Genomic DNA, 10,832 nt, shown 5'->3' with positions numbered 1-10,832 from the left:
CCGACCGGGCCCCATGGACAAAGGCCCGGCCACCAGACGCTCGCCTATGAGCTCCCCTCCTGGGTCTGGCTCCGGGAGGGTGCCCCGGTTTCCCTGGTCCGGGCGAGGTGGCTGTAGTCCGTGGGCTAACTATCATAGGGGTTGTTTTGAACCGCTCTTAGTCTGGGCTCTCCCCTGAAACCTGTTTGCCTTGGGAGACCCTACCAGGGGCTAATGCCCCGGACAACATAGCTCCCAGGATCACTGAGCCACTCAAACTCCTCCACCATGATAAGGTGGCGATTCACGGAGGAGCTGAAGTTGAATTTAAATAATCTTAAAACATAATTTGCTGTTGCACTGTACCCTCCATGCTGCCCATACAGAAACAACGAGCAGTTTTTAAAGCCGCACTGTGCGATCCGGCGTGCAGAACATTTATTTATTGATGAAAAAAGACGAGACAGAGAGAGCCCCGCTTCACACTACCTCTGCGCACATCCCCCGGTGCCGCTGAAGCAGAGCGCGATAAAAATAGACGTGCCGAGAGAGTGAGTGAGAATATAAGAAGGAGAAAGAGAGGGAGGCGTGGACAATCGGAGAGGAAGGGAAAAGAGATATGGAGGTAGAAGAAAGAGATCCATCAGACACCGTGAGCATAGCTTCCTCTGTCTGCCCCTCGAGCTGTGCTTCGCCTCCTGGGACAGTCTGTACTCATCACGCATGCACGCACACACGCACGCAACACCTCCATCACTTCCCCTCACCTGCACATGCTGTACAAATATAACAGTGCTGGGAGTGTGCATTATGCATTACAGTCTCTCTGACAGAGAGCAGCAGAGAAGAAGAAGAAGAAGAAGAAGAAGAAGAGGAAGAAAAAGAAGGGAACCTCGCAGGAAGACAACAAGCTCTCTTCATCACACTGAAGCAATCAGGACAATGCATTCTGTCTTTCATCGAACGCCGGTGTGTGCAGGATAATGTTCGTACTGGGTTAAGCTGCGTTCCTCGTTTTTTTGCCCTTCACAGGAGTCCTGTCGCGATGTTTGACGTGACGCGGGAGGCTCGCTTCATCCACTATGTCGGTCAGGGTTAGCCCATGGGCTCCCTCCCTTGTGGTCGTCGCAAGGCGTGACAGAGTCTCCACTGAACAGGGTCAGTGCCTCAGTGCCGGACTGTGCTTCGTCTATGACAATACCCGTCCTTGCTCCTCATTTCGCCCGTTACCTGATCAATGCGGACTCAAAATGTGCGGCTGTCTGGATAAATTCGGAATAAATCCGTTCCCAGCACAACACGTCATACCTTCTCTTCTCCCTCTTCTCTTTTTCAAACAGTTTCCAGTCACTTGTTATTCAATTTAATCATTCATGATTCGATTGTTGTAGAGCTCGACACTTTCTGCACAATTGTTTTTCACAATAAAATACTTCCAGAGGCTAAAGCTCAGTTCATACTCCCCCTAGAAGCCGGCGGGTGGTCAGAAAATGGCGTAAGCACGGCCTGCACATCTGGATTTTTGTAATTTGGCGGTGCGATCAAAACAGTCACAAATAATTCACTGATAAAACACAATTTGCATGTCCGGGTTTATACAAAGATGGACTATTGATTTTCCTCCTGATTCTAAAGCATCTGAAAACAAATAATTAGGGTAAATATTTTGAAGCCAAATCAAATTGTTTACAGGATATTCAACCTTTCTTTCTTTATCATGCATGTAATACTGCATGACTATTTTCTTTACAGGACTTGTACAAAAGAAATAAAGTTCCATGAATATGAGATATGATGGTATGCTAAACAAAACTGCCGGAATGCCCCTTTCAGTAAACCACTGTAAATATGGCTACACCTGAACAGTACATCACTGTCATTCTTGATCCTGCCACTGGATGACACCAAAGTAAGAATACAAATAACGAAACCCTTTTTCATTGAAGCATTTTCCATTTAGGTCCTTTTCCTTTGCAAGCCTGAATATATTTGTGTTTAAATTCATTTGTTTTCAATTATTCATTTTAAATTGATATTTCAAATTAAAAGGTGCCCATTTCATTGTCTAGTATTTTCTCTGTTGTTATCTTTATGAATGATGGAATCTTCCACATTGCAAATATTCAATCCATTCCCATTGTTTTCAATGATGCTGGATGACTACAGAGTTGGGAGGGTTGAGAGGAGGCCTCTACTTTGTTTTTGTTTATTTATTTGCTTTTTTTAAAGAAAAAAACTTGAATGAAAGTGTGCTTCGAGATGATATTTTTCACAAAGCCTTGTTTATTTCGAAAGACTAAATTGTAGAGTAAGTTTGGTTATGCAGAGAGAAGAATGTGGAACAGCAGAGTACAGTAAGGCCTCCTGACAGACACTTCACTATGATTAGCTCGGCCCTGTGCTCCGCTTCACACTTCACTGTGTTCACTCGTCTGCCTGTTGTGGTGCGTGCGTGTGTGTGTGTGGTGCGTATGTGTGTGTGTGTCACTGGGCAAGAGGCCCACACACACAACGTGATGAACATCCTGAAAACACCACTAACTGGTGCTGACTGAGCAAATGTGAAAGCACACCATCAGATGTGCATAAAGACATTCAGCAAACACTGACATATAGTACGGACATGTGAGTAGGCACACACACACACCCATCCCCCTCTGGGAGTATGTCCTCACATGACGTAGTGAGGATGAAAATAGACGCAGGGTACAAAGAGTGCTAGCTGTGTTTAACCCCTTTAAAACATAGCAATGTCACTTTAAAGACTTCTTTTTAAAAAAAAAAGATTTTCAGGGATTTTTGGCAGTAGAGATGGGAGGAGAAAAGTGTTGATGCGCAACAAAGGGTTTAGCTTTGCTAGACTGAACATATGACCAGCCAACGAATGAGAAGACGTCATTCTCCCTCTGCACTTCTATTCATCTTCATCTCTGTCCACTCTGTATTGCACTTATGTTACCCAACATGGGCGACTTCCTCTCAGGTTGGTTCATAGACTGTATGAGAAGTTGACGTAGTCGTCGTGACTTCACCCTGTTGGTTTGTGGACTGATGTTTTGAAGCCTCGAGTCCAACATTTTGGTCGTCGCCATCTTGTTTTTATGCAACCAGTGAACAGAAGTGACCATATTTAGACTGAGGAGGAGTGACGTAGAGACGCTGTATACGTCTAAATAATGTACTAAATGAACATCATGCTGTATTGAAGAAGACTTGAAACTAGAGATTGAGACCATAAACTCATGTTTACTGAGGTAATAAATCAAGAGAGAAGTAGAGTCATTTTCTCATAGACTTCTATACAACTAGAGGAGTCGCCCCCTGGTGGACATTAGAGAGAATGCAGCTTTAAGGCACTTCAGCATTGGCTTCACTTCCCAGAACCGGGGAGGTTGCCTCCTGGTAACAAACACTTTCAGATGTGCAAATTCAGATAGTCTGTTCTTTTTAAAACACAGGGTCGATCTGACTGCTTTAATTGGCGATCGGCCAGGTGTGCAAAGGTGTGAAAGCAGGCAGAGCTCTAAAGCACGCTCCATATTCTTCTCTTCACATTCCTGCTTCCACACTCATGGCTGACCCACCGCTGTGCTTTCAGAGACAAAAGAGGGGAGCGTGGGAGTGAAAATCAGAATCAGGTTGTGAACAAGCTGCACAGATCTCTTACTGGACTCCCTTCTTGTCTCAGTCCTTGATGAACTCTAAAACGGACTTGGACAGCAGAGAGCCCACACTAGCAGACCTGTACAATCTGCAGGTAGCCGCATTCGTAAATGTCACACATGGTGCATGCAAACATTTCCATATATAAGGAGATGGTGAAATTTGACCTGCATCAAATTTGATGTTACATGCTTTAACATTTAAAACAATAATAATGTCACGTTCTTCAAATGTATTTCTTTATTCTGCAGGGGAACAGTTTTACTGCAGACAGACTCACAGCTAGCAAAGCACAGGTGCAATAAATACTGTAGCATTGATGTGGCCCCCACATCAGGTGTCAAACAGAAAATAAATGGTCAATTTAAATAATTGCATTTTTTAGACCAAATACTTGCTGCTTTTAAAATGAAATGACTGTTTTTATCCGTTTTACATCTCAGTAAACTCATTTTCATATCTGAAGACAAAGGGAAACTGTGATTGTCACTCTTCCCTACTTTCTATGCTGAATACTAGCATCTATACTAAACAATTATTAATTCATCATCAATGAAACAATTGAATACAGCCATGTTAGACAAAACCAATGGTCTAGTATCACGTAACAGACCCTGGGTTTTAATGCCTCAGTTCACCAACAGGTCAGACTTGATTCACTTCATGAATGAGTCGAAGTTGGTCAGGAGTTACAGGAGAGCGGCGGATTCAACGCGGTTATTTTCAGCACTGAGCGCCTCCGCACGGACCTCTGAAAAAAAAAAACACGTTTCACACTCCTCGCAGGACGCAAACCTCCGACTGTCCCTCCATTCAGCAAAGCCAGCACATGGACAAACCCACACACAGTGACATAAATGGCACTACACGCTCTGCCAACACCAAACACATCCATACATGCATCTCCATACTCTAAAAACACCCTTAGACACCTTATTGAACTAAACTACAGGATCACACGTAATCAATAAGATCACACCACTTGACTTGGACTCGAGCAGACTCTGGCTTCTCTGTTCTTTTTTTTCAGTCTTACTTAGGTGTCATCCAGTGGCAATATCTTTAACTGCTTATCCTCTTCAGAGTCGGGGGGGTTGCTGGAGCCGATCCCAGCTGACATTAGGCTGACTCACAGAGACAGACAAACACGCTCACATCCACATCTACGGGCAATTTAGAGTCATCAATTAACTCAAGCTGCATGTCTTTGGACTGTGGAGAACCCGGAGAGAACGCACGCTGCCACTGGGAGAACATGCAAACTCCTGATAGCCCAGGACTCCAACCCGGTCCCCTCATGCTGTGAAGCGACATCCAGGTTAGATTTGTACTTTGAGACCGTTTTTAAGAAATATGGTAGAATTCCATGACCTCTGACCTCTGGTCCTCAGTATGGGTCATGTATGCTGTATCACACACCTCCCATGATGCAGCTCAATAACATCTTTTGTCCGGCCCCTCCCAGCCAGGTGAATGACTTTTATTATTTTTTTAAAGGCCTCACCCCCGCTTTGCAAAGCACCTTCTCTGCGATGAATCTGCACACTGAGATGACCGTGATGACATCATTTGCGTATTCTCAGACTTGACAGAGCTCCACACGAGACATTACATAACCGTTGTCACAAGATGGAAAGTGTCCCTCCACGAGAAGCAACCCTGACCTCGACAGGTAAAATCTGTTTGATTGTCCCTTTAATAATTCCTTATTTAAGATCTCTTTATATTATGAGCATAACTAAGCAAATAACAGAGGCGATATCTTCAGCCAAAGCAGCAGTGAGATATCGGTCTTTGCTCAAGATAACTGTCTGGAACTGGCAGCGGTGGTAAATATTTCATTGGCTCAAGTCACCTCTCCTCTCCATTCAGCTGAACTGTATGTAACCCCCCCCACCACCACCACCAAGCCAGTGCTGCACATACTCTGATGCTGCTGGTTTTTCCCCATCAGGAGAGAGGTGGAAGATGGGAAAAGGATTTGTAGGAAGTACGACAAAGAGCTAATCTCTTCACAATAAAGGCATGTTTACAGTGGCTTACAGAAGTCATACAAGCAGCCACTAACTCCAGGAATAATATACATTGAAGGCTTGGGTTTTAATAGAATATCAAAACGTTTCTACATACTACATTTATCAGGCTGTAGTGATAAGAAGACCTCAGTAACTCCTATTTTTAGACCTTTAAGGTCGCAATTTGTCATGTAGGCACCGGGCAATATCACCTCGCTTATTTTTGACGCGTACATTATTGTCGTAGCGGAACGTAGCGGCGAACACACATCAAGATACAGCCCACACGGGAATTTTTGCTTTATTCCGTGGTCGCTGTTTACCGAACTGTCTGTTTCAGCGGCTGAGGCGGGAATAAGGGGGTGGGAGGCTGGGTCCTTTGTCCTCCCCCAGCAGCATGACAGGAGCGCGAGCCCCGGTTGTTGCATTTGTTTCCCGTGCAAAACATGTGTGTCCCCTCGTTTAGTCTTCTATCGATACATGTTGTATGATTCATCGTATATTTGGGATGTGGTTAGCTAAAATAAAAAAGCACGAGGGACTAATGTAAAGACCCGACAACTTCCTTGTAGAATTAACCGACGCGTGCGGTCTGTCATAATGACGCCACAAAACAAGGCACCATAACCATACGTTACTTTCAGTCGGCTACTATCAATATTCATTCTTTGAGTGTTTATTTTTTGGCAATTAAAGTCGCTGGCAAAAAAAACGCAAAACAGCCACAAAAACACAAAGCACTTTGTTAGTAGTGCTGTACTGCATCCTCGCTAACCTGCGCGAACACCACCACGGTCATCAGGTAAGCACACAGCTCAGGACAAGAAAGATAAGTAACAGAGCAACCCCCCCCCCCGTGAACGCAACACCACTACTGTGAGGCAGACAGATTAGTAGAAGCAAATCCACGGCTGACAGGGGATCCCGTAGTCTGGGTTATTCAAGCGTAGTAAAGCCCAATGGTTGCTGTTATCCTTGCAATGACGGGACCGACTTACCCGTTTTTTTCCTGCTCGTCTCGCGATCAATTCCTCAGGAATAAGAGTGAGTCCGCATTGTTTTCTTTTGTTTTATTTCCGCAGCCCCACGACAGCCAGAACCGCTCCTTTTAACGGCCCGTGGGCATCAGTCGGTGCGTGGTGGACGGTCTCCGTGTGTGTGTTCGGATGAAACGCCTTTTCTCCTCTAGGAGCTGCATTGTTGACATTGGCTTCCTGACGTCATGGCCCTCATTCACAACACCGGCCGAGCCCCCCTGCTCCTCACCGCACTGACTGCTACACACGTTACTCAACTGTTAAGTATGGTGAAGATCATTGTTTTTTAATAAAATGCTTATTTGTCTGGTCAATAAAATGTCAGAAAATAATTTTACAGAGCCCAGATTGATTCAAATAGCTTGTATTGTTCAAGTCCACAAGCTGAAGATATTCACTAATTGCCTACAAAGGCAAGAAAAATGTTTGGCATTTTTTCTTGAAACCGACTAAAATTATTAATTAATCAAAAGTTCCCTAACTACTGACTAATCAATTCATTATAACTAAGTTTTGCTCTATTAAAGCGGTGAAATTAATATTCGGAGGACCTTTGAAACACCCTCAAGGACAGCCAGCTAGAAAACCCTGAAATAGAAACCACTTCAAGGTGGCCCCGTATGTCTCACAATCTCTCATATCCCTCAAGGATGCCCTGGCCCACGATGCTGTTGAAGGATTGTTGATGAAGTAGTGCGTGAAACCGCAACAATACAAATATCCGAGGGTGAAGAAGAAGGGTGAGGTACAAGAATCAGTGCTAGAAGTGGGCCGCTACTCACCGGTTAGCAGTAGGCTACCCCCACTTCTGCATTTTACAAAATTTGAAGCACCGTGACTTTTTTTGCACACCAGCACTTCACAAGCTGTCATGCCTTTCCCATGGACGGAATAATATTGCGACCGTGAAGGTCCAATGACATCTTTGCCTAATAGTTAGAAAGTGTACATTTATTGTAACTATGAGCGTTTGTTTTCAGGATAACAGGCTGTCGGTCAAATGGGCTTTCTGTCCATGGGACAGTTCTCGGACTATTGGGGTTTCATAACATTGGGCCGAACAATGGCGTGGCACCCAAATAACTGCATTCTCAATTACTGTTTGAGGGAAACATATTTTCTCCCCGATTATGGTCACAGTTTTAAACGTGGTTAAAGTTGGAAAGTGAAACAAAACAAAAATAGAACAAAATTACGTGGTTATGTTAAGGCAACAAAACTACTTGGTTATGTTTAGTGAACGCATCATGGTTTGGCATAAAATAAGTACCTTTGTTACATTATTTAAGTGATACACGTAAATTAAAATAAGTCAATGTTAACTTTTGGTTTCACTCTAGACATGAACTGCGGCCTCTTGGGTGAAAGTCCTGTGTTTGTGTGACCCATCCATCCACTTTGACTCCTCCCCTCGCAGACTTTCATGGACTTTGATTAGAAACATATTTGTGATACGTCGGGAGAAAATGTGTTTCCTTTGAAATGTAATTGACAGTACAGTTTTGTTGTATGGGAAAATAATACATTTAGACCAGGCCTCGTCTTTGTGGCATTTAAAAACAGGCAGTTTGGGTCAGGTTTAGCCCGCATTTACTGCTATGCTCGCAGCGGAGCTCTGGAGATGGTCATGTCTGTTGCTTTTTCTTTTGGTCGGTCCAGCAATTTGGTCCAGACTGAAATATCCCTGCAATTTTTTAATGGATTTCCATTAAATATTGTGCAGACATTCATGGTCTGCATTTTGTGTTTAGCGCTAAGCAGAAAACATTTGCATACTGATACACTAAGATGCTAAATGATGCTAGAAAATTGCTTATTTTGTCTGACAGAAAAAACCTCACAATGTTCAAGTCTAATTCTGAACTATTTGATCGCATGAAATTCAAAATGAGTAGTCTCCATAATCTCACAAGGCACTTACATTACATTACATTAAAATCCGACCGTAACACTGACTGAAGAGTGATTACTTATTGAATCGAATTGCATGTATTTGAAGCCATTTGCAGTGTGCTGAGGCCAGTCTGAACAGGACAGTATGGTGCGATACGGTTTCTAATACAGACTGTAATCCTGCGGGAGCTGGCAGAGCTATATTTTATCAGTTTGCCACAGCCAGGCACCTCTTGGGCCTCATTCTGAGCGGCTGGATTCAGATCAGCCCACATTCTCAATGTCAAGTTGTTATAAATAGCCAGAACTGATTTGTACAGCTCCTCTGGCAGCTAAGATCAGCTCAGCGGGGGGACGTGATGTTCTTAGGGATGGATCCACGGGTAGCCTGATCGGGTTGGAACGACAAAGACAAAGAGCTAGCTGGTAGCCTCGTGAAGGCACACATACACATCAGAGGTGGTTTGTTGATACAGAAAAAAGATTTGTGTTTGCATTCAGATTAAAATGAGTTTACTCGACAGTGTTAATTCTATATAATACACCATTGGCTGTTGATAAGCTCAAATTTTACTACAGGGTGCTCAATGCATTCTTCCTCCTTGTTAAAAAATCTTCCACATTATCCACAATGCAGCTCGACAGCCAACATTCGGATGTATTTACAGAATCCTCTCGTTGTACAGAGCAAGGGTTTCTTTGCCTGGAAATCAGCTTTTTTTTTTTTTCTAATACCCGGCTGCTATTTGTTTTAGATAGAATGTCAGTTGTGAAACTTATCTTTGCTTTCACTCAGTCGGCTAACAGTTTTTATTTATTCAGAAAACAATCGTTTTTGAGAGGCGTAGGGAGAGAGCAAATATGGGTGGATAGAACAGTCCTGTTGGGCTTAACGTGCGACACAAAGGTCTCCCTCTGTATATAGGCTTACCATACTTCACTCAACAATGCCTCGATTGCGTATTATTCCCACAATAATTCTTTATGCTGTTAAGAATAATTTCATAGATTACATTACATTACAGTCATTTAGCAGACACTTTTATCCAAAGCGACTTACAATAAGTGTATTCAACATAGGTATTCAAGACCACTACTAGTCACCAGAAGTCATAAGTGCATCTCCTTTGTTAAACAAGCATATAAGAGCATAAACCAGAGCAAAAGTACAGAGACAAAGTAATACGAATACAATAAGTGCAACAAACTAATATGAATACAATAAGTACTAAGTGGAAGGCTCAGGTAGTACTTCTTGAAGAGGTGAGTTTTCAGCCTGATGAAAGATGGGCAGTGACTCTGCTGTCCTGACGTCAGTGGGGAGATCATTCCATAACTCTGGGGGCAGGACAGAAAAAAGCCGTGACCGCAGCAGGGGCAGCAGAGCGAAGAGGTCGGGCGGGGGTGTAGGGCTTGACCATGGCCTGGAGATAGGAAGGAGCTGTTCCTTTCACTGCCCTGTAGGCACTGCCCTGGATGCGAGCTCTTACAGGGAGCCAGTGTAGAGAACGGAGAAGGGAAGTTGTGTGGGAGAACTTGGGGCGATTGAACACCAGGTGAGCTGCAGCTTTCTGGACAAGCTCCAGAGGTCTGATGTCGAGGCGGGAGATGACAAGAGCCTGGATTAGCACCTGTTAATGAAGGTGAGTGAGGAAGGGGCGAATCCTCCTGATGTTGTAGAGCAGGAATGTGCAGGAGCGTGTAACAGATGCAGATACTTTAGGAATCTTTACTCTGTATTGGGTGCCTTTGCAAATCATATGCAGTGCACTTCATATCAAAGCAAGTGGTTCTGTAGGCTACATGTTATCAAGATAACAGCAGAATAAGGCAACAACAAGGCAGCTAGCAATTATGATGTATTAAAGTGATCTTATCAATAAAATTACTTGTAGGCATAGCTAAATTCAAGATGATCATTATGAAAAGCAAAGTGCATCACTGTGAACCGGAGACTTGAGACTTGAATCAGACTCTTGACCAACGACTTGAGACTTGGTTTACACTTGGCATGGGACTCTTGATCAAAGAGTACCAAGGGATGAGACTTGGCTATTACTCTTGTCCAAAGACTTGAGACCTGGCTTGGACTCTTGGGCAAAGACTTGCCAAGAAACTTGAGACTTGGCTCAGACAGTTCACCAAAGACTTGACACTTGGCGCAGACTCTTGTCCAAAGACTTGAGACCTGACTCTGACTCTTGACACAAGACTTGAGACCTGACTCTGACTCTTGACACAAGAC

The 10,832-nt window shown here is 43.8% G+C and overlaps 1 protein-coding gene across 1 annotated transcript in view; it reads right to left on the bottom strand.

Annotated features, from left to right (window-relative positions):
• Nucleotides 1–6,909, bottom strand: part of LOC116399031 (transcription regulator protein BACH2-like) — a 69,807-nt gene extending 62,898 nt beyond the window's left edge. Inside the window, exon 1 of the mRNA XM_031875860.1 lies at nucleotides 6,656–6,909. The gene's annotated coding sequence lies outside the window, so the exon portion shown is untranslated. The remainder of the gene's footprint in view (nucleotides 1–6,655) is intronic.
• Between the last annotated feature and the right edge of the window lie 3,923 nt (nucleotides 6,910–10,832).

Source organism: Anarrhichthys ocellatus, unplaced genomic scaffold, assembly GCF_004355925.1.
Source record: "Anarrhichthys ocellatus isolate YVR2014 unplaced genomic scaffold, GSC_Weel_1.0 scaffold98, whole genome shotgun sequence".
Taxonomy (NCBI): Eukaryota; Metazoa; Chordata; class Actinopteri; order Perciformes; family Anarhichadidae; genus Anarrhichthys; species Anarrhichthys ocellatus.
This window is presented reverse-complemented; position numbering and strand designations above follow the sequence as displayed.